We start from the raw sequence: 6,801 nt of genomic DNA, 5'->3' as shown, positions 1-6,801 counted from the left end.
TGGTTGGCCAATCCTTTAGTCTCTTCTCAATTATTGTTCCTACACTTCCTTCCAACAGGTGCAATTTGGGGTTGAAAGTTTTGTAGGTAGGTTGATGTCTTCATCCCTCCACTGGGGGTCCAGTTTGACTACTGGAGGTGTTCTCTTCAGATTCCCTATTCCCCCACTGTTGGATATTGTGGCTAAGATCACCCATATTGAGTCCTGGGACCCTCCCTCATCTCACATCTCTGGGACTTTCTAGAGGTCCATACCCACCCACACCCCTGGCAATGGCATGTTTCCATTCATTCTTCTGAATCTCAGGGCCTCTTTTCTTTTTCTTCCCATACCTGACCTTAACCTCTTTCCCCTCCTTCTCTCTTATCCCATTCAGGTTCTTCCCTTCCTTGACCTCTCATGATTATTTTGTTCCCCCTTCTAAGTATGATTGAATCTTCCTCACTTGGGCATTCCTGCTTCTTAGGTTCTGAGGGCTATACCATGCATTTTCTGTGGGTTTTTTTTTTTTTTTTTTTTTTTTTTTGGCTAATATCCACGTATTAGTGAGTACATAACATGCATATACTTTTGGGTCCAGAGTATCTCAGTCAGGATGATGTTTTCTAGTTGCATTCATTTACTTGCAAAGTTTATAATGTCCTTGTGTGCAATAGCTGATTCGTATTTCGTTGTGTAAAACAAATCATATTTTATGTATCCATTGTCGGTTGAGGGACATCTAGCTTCCTTTTCAGGTTTTGTATGTTATGAAAAAGGCTGCCATGAACAAAGTGGACTACATATCCTTGTGATATGGTAGAGAGACTTTTGGTTATGTGCCTAGGAGCAGTGTAGCCAGGTCTTTTTTTTTTTTTTTTTTTTAATTTCAATCCTGAGAATTTTAATTGGATGTTTTATGTATTCAATAAAATACACTTCAAATGTTATCCCCTTTTCCAGTTTCCCCTCCAGAACCCCCTACTATACCCCCTCCCCTGCTTATATGAATGAACTCCTCTTCCCACCCACCCACTCCTACCTCACTGCCCTGGCATTCCCCTACACTGGGAAACTGAGCCTTCACAGGATCAAGGGCCTCTCCTCCCATTGATGTCAGATAATGCCATCCTCTGTTGCATATGCAGCTGGACCCCATGGGTCCCTCCATGGGTAATCTTTGGTTGGTGGTTCAGTCCCTGGGAGCTCTGGGTGGTCTGGTTAGTTGATATTGTTGTATTTTCTATGGGGTTCAAACCCCTTCAGCCCCTTCAGCCCTTTCTCTAACTCCTCCATTGGGGACTCTGTGCTCAGTCCAATGGTTGTCTGTGAGCATCCACTTCTGTATTTGTCAGGTTCTGGCAGAACTTCTCAGGAGACAGCTATATCAGGCTCCTGTCACCAAGAACTTTTAGACACCCACAATAGTGACTGGGCTTGGTATCTGTATACAGGATTGATCCCCTCCACATTTTGTTCCCTTATTTGGAAATGAGTGGGTGGCCCCATCTCCCAACTGGGGGCCACCTCTGCATATGGTCTCTACAGATTCTCCCTCCCCTTTGTTGAGTATTTCAGCCAATCTCATCCCTGTTCAGTCCTGGGAGCCTCTTGCTTTCCTGGCTTCTGGGACTTTCTGGTGGCCACTTCCATTTCCCCACCCCCCATTGCTGCATACCTGTTCAATTTCCTGACCCTCTGTACATATCCCCCATCTCCTCCCACACCTGATCCTGCCCTCTTTCCCCTCCCTCTCCTCTCTCCCTCCCACCCTCTACCTCCTGAGAGTATTTTGTTTCCCCTCCTAAGAAGGACTGGAGCATCCACATTTTGGTCTTCCTTCTTGAGCTTTACATGGTCTGTGAATTGTATCTTGGGTATTCTGAGCTTCTGGGCTTCATGTAGAACTATTTCCAATTTTCTGAGGAACTGCCAAATTGATTTCTGGAATACTGGTACAAGTTGGTAATCCCACCAGCAATGGGGGAGTGATCAACTTTCTCGACATAATTGCCAGCATCTGCTGTCTTTTGAGTTTTTGATCTTAGTCATATGATGAGACAATAGGAATACTCTGGGAAGAGTATCTCTGACCTGCCCAGGCTGATCCCAATCTTATTCAGTCCTGACCCATTTCTATGTTTGCCTAAACTTATTCCAGTGTGATGGCCAAGGAAAATGATGACTGTTTAGGAGACTCCATATCTACATTTTTTAACCTAATAATCATTCTCAAGCTCCATTTTTTCAAGCTTTTATATGAAATGTACTGATATCTATTTCATTTTTTCTTTCCTCTCTGCAGCCTGTTCCAGGAACCCTTCCCTCATGCTTTACCATAATCCCTTTCTTAAATTAATAGCTTCTTTTTGTTTGATTATTATTATTGTCATTGTGTATGGGTATATATATATATATATATATATATATATATATATATGACTTCATGCTTTATATAAACAATATATATCCCAGAAGTTCCTCTATGTAGCTCTCTATTATACTTTCTCCCTATCATTGGTAGGATATTTCTCAGAAATAACTTTAGAATTTTGTTAGTCACAAGACACAGGTATATATAAGGCTTTCTTACCAGCAGCAGGGAAGTATAAATGGCCACCCTGGGATGACACATCTTTCATGGACAGATGGAACATATCAATTTGATAGTAACTGAAGCAGGGCAAGGCCATGTTCTCTCCTGACAACACTACAGGGCCCATCAGGTCTGACAGAGGATGGTTCTTGTATAAACTTGAAAAAAGATGGTTGAAAGTTAGAAGGCTAGTTCCTTACCCATGTTCATTCACTCCTCAGTATTACTCCCTCTGCTTACATTTTTTTGTGATTTCCATCTTCCCATCTCTTTCTTCATGTCCTCCATCCTCTCTCTCTCTCTTCTCTCTCTACCCTCTCCTTTTTTAGATAATCATACTGAGTTCCTTATATCACTCCTTTATTCTAACATTTTACTCCACTTTTTTTTTGAAATTCATTCTAATTTACTAAGTTATCTTATCTTTTTTAGATGTTTGTTTATTAATCTCTCTTTTCAGAACACAGAATATTCTATGAATGTGTGTGTGGGGGGGTTGCCCTTGAACAGGAGCCATGATGATCTTTTCTCTTGTTCCTCTTAGTGTATGTACTTGTCCAATGTGGTCTATCACAGGATTCCCAAGCTCTGTTTTGAAATATCTAACATCTATCATTATTTCTTCATCTCCACTTTTAGTTCTTCCACTCAGCTTTCTGACTTTTTGTAGTTTTTTCATTCCACACATGCCATATTATAATTTCTCAGCCTTTTCTCTCAGTCCCCCTTGACTGAGTAATATATGTATAAATATTTCCATGTTTCTGCTTTATTCTTACCTGGTTATTGTTGGAAGAGTCTGTTTTTTTTAGCCACCATAGTTTGTTTGAATAACTATTCTCATGGATTTAAAACAGTCTGCAGATGTATAGTGCAGCCAGTTATTGATGCTGTATTCAATTACCCAGGGTCATAGTATTCTGTGTTGAGTAATAGGTCAATTACAAGAAAGGAAGAACTCTCAAAGTAGACAGAAAAATCTATGGGTGCCATCTTCTACCAAGACCTCTTCATCAAGAATCAACCCCACTTAGCAGTGAAACTCAGATCAGGCACACAGTATGTCTAGCTCTTCTGGTAGATTTCTTGTAGAAGTGGAAATCACAAAAAAATTTGAACTGTCTGGACCTCTGAATATTAGATTAACTTCACTTTCTTTGATTTACGTCAAGCTTGCTGACTCACCCCTTTTCTTTATCTCTACTCTTTATGTCTCCAATTACCTCACTGTATCTTTGGTGGACTATGTGACCAATAGTCCATTTTAGTACTTACAATCTACATCGTTTATGTGTGCAAAATACTCATGATGGCTGCCTTCCTCTAAGTTTCCCATCTTCATCTTCCTCATGACATCTCAGGACTTCCAGTCTGCATACCTGTCTATGTATCTGTTCTGCATCAGAAAGAGAATGATTATCAGGTATACACTCTCTTACTTGTGATTTTGATGTCGACCTGACCACTCCTATGGGGTTTGATGATCAGAATCATTGCATTGGCAATCTCAGCACAGTCAGCTGTCACAGGACCTATTGAGAAGTTGGCATAGAACACCTCCCACCCCCAAAGATGAGATTCTGCAGGAATCTAAAAATAGTCATCGAATATTTCCTTTCTTTAGGGAATCAAAATGAAGGCATCAAACATAATCCTTCAATGATACTCCAGGGACACATTCTCTCTTAATTTACGAAGGGTCTTTGTATGGTCATGAGGAAAGGCTTTCTGTAGATTACTAGGATTAAAAAGATTGTGCATGTAAAACTGACTGCACTGTCTGTATCCTGAATACCTATTGTATTCCCTCCCTTAGCCTGTTCTTTCTGTCTCCCCAGTGTCCTTGCCTGTACCCACGAAAACTTTGTACACAGACTTTTCCATCTTTCTTTGTCCATTTGCCACTTATCTAGCTGTAGTAGCAGCCCAGTATTTTCCTTTTGGCTTGTTGTCAGTGTCTCTTGAAACTTCTTGTCCCTTTCTATGTTCTGGCTATTATAGAAATGTGATAAACTTCATGCCAGACATCTCTTTATGAGGTCTTTTCATGATACTTTGGACCAAGTATAATTGTTGGTAGGATAAGAGAATTAGTATTGAAGATTTTTAGCAGAGATAGGTCCTCTAGGCTATCTTGTCTCAAGTTCTTGGTCACCCCAGTGATATCATTTATGGATTCCTTTCCACAGAGGGGGTTTTAAGTCAAATCAGACATTGGCTAGTTACATTTTGTGCCACCATTGCCCTAGCATATCTTGTAGGCAGAACATCAATATAGAACAAAATATGTGTGGCTTGGTCATTTTTTTTTCTCTTTTGATAGTGTGCAAAGTATGTTCCAATACCAAAGAGACTAGTACTTTGAAGTGAAGACTTTATGAAATCACCAGTTCAACTGTCAATGCTCAATGAATCGTGTTGTTGTCTTCAGCAGTATGATGTTGATTTTAGTTTTTAAAGAACAACCTATAGTCTTGGCAAAGGCCTGGGAATTTTAGGAATCCTTATGGCACTCTCTTGGCTCACATCACACTTAGATGGAACCCACTCCTGGTTCTAGAAGCTTCACTTCTTGACAAGACGTGTCCTGTTATGATTCTGCATTCCCAGTTATTTGACAATTTTGTTATATCACCTACATCTTTGTATATATTTTAGGAAACTTTCACTGTATTAGGTTTTCATATTACACCTGAAACTGCTTTTCAGTTTAGCTACCTCTCCATATAATATCCATTGCCCTACCTCCCCTACTGCATCCTACTTGATCCTCCTGTTAGAGCTCATCTATTTATCAATATCTATTATATTTCTCTTTCCTAATGTGATGCATTGTACATTCTATTGCCTTAATTTATACAGAAACTCTTGATCTACACATTGTAGCTCTATTACCATTTATTTAACAACTAATATCTACATATATGTAATATATATCACATTGTTCTTTCTAATCTGTGTTACATCAATCAGGTTGGGTTTTTTTGTAGTTACATGCATGTACTTGCAAATTTCATGATGACCTTATTTATTTAATTTATTTTTACCCATCCACATTACATCCTGCTCATTGCCCCCTCCCAGTCACCCCCTCCCACAATTCTTCCTCAAATACCCCCTCCCCTTCTCCTCTAAGCAGGTGGTGGATTGCTGGTTATCTCCCCACCCTGGCACTTTAAGTCTCTGTGAGGTTAGGTAAATTCTATCCTACTGAGGCCAGACAAAGCAACCTAGCTAGAAAAACATATCCTACATACAGGGCAAAACCTTTTGGGATAGCCCTCCCCTCCAGGTTTTCAGGACCCACACAAAGACCAAGCTGCACATCTACTACATGTGTGGGGGGAGGCCTAGGTCCAGCCCATGTATGCTTTTTGTTTGGTGATGACTCTGTCTGAGAGCCCCAAGGGTTAAGGGTAGTTCTGTTGGTCTTCCTGTGGAATTCTTATGTTCTTTTGGCCCACAATCCTTCCTTTTATTCTTCCATAAGAGTCCCCAAGCTCCATCCACTGTTTGGTTGTGCGAATCTGTATCTGTTTGTATCAGCTGCTGGTTGGAGCCTCTCAGAGGACAGCCATACTAGACTCCTGTCTGCAAGCATAACAGAGTATCGTTAATAGTGTTAGGGAATGGAGCTTGCCCGTGTGATGGGTCTCAAGTTGGGCTGAATATTGGTTGGCCATTCCCTTAATATCTGCTCCATGCCCCCATCCCTGCATTTCCTTCATGTGAAAAGTCTTCAAAAGATTAGGAATCCAAGGCCCATATCTAAACATAGTGAAAACAATATACAGCAAACCAGTAGCCAACATCAAGTTAAATGGACAGAAACTTGAAGCAATCCCATTAAAATCAGGGACTAGACAATGCTGCCTAATCTCTCCCTATGTCTTCAACACAGTACTTGAAGTTCTACAAGAAAAGGAGGCCAAAGGGATACAAATTAAAAATGGAGAATTCAAAATATCACTATTTGCAGATGATATGATAGTATACATAAGTGATCCCCAAAATTCCACCAGAGAACTCCTAAACATGATAACTTCAGCAAAGTAGCTGGATATAAAATAGTCTCCCTCTACTCAAAGGATAAACAGGAGAAGAAACACATTAGGGGATCCAGGCAGTAGTGGCACATGCCTTTAATCCCAGCACTTGGGAGGCAGAGGCAGGCAGATTTCTGAGTTTGAGGCCAGCCTGGTCTACAGAGTGAGTTCCAGGACAGC

The sequence above is a fragment of the Mus pahari genome, chromosome 9 (genome assembly GCF_900095145.1).
Source record: "Mus pahari chromosome 9, PAHARI_EIJ_v1.1, whole genome shotgun sequence".
In the NCBI taxonomy this organism is placed as follows: domain Eukaryota; kingdom Metazoa; phylum Chordata; class Mammalia; order Rodentia; family Muridae; genus Mus; species Mus pahari.
This window is presented reverse-complemented; position numbering follows the sequence as displayed.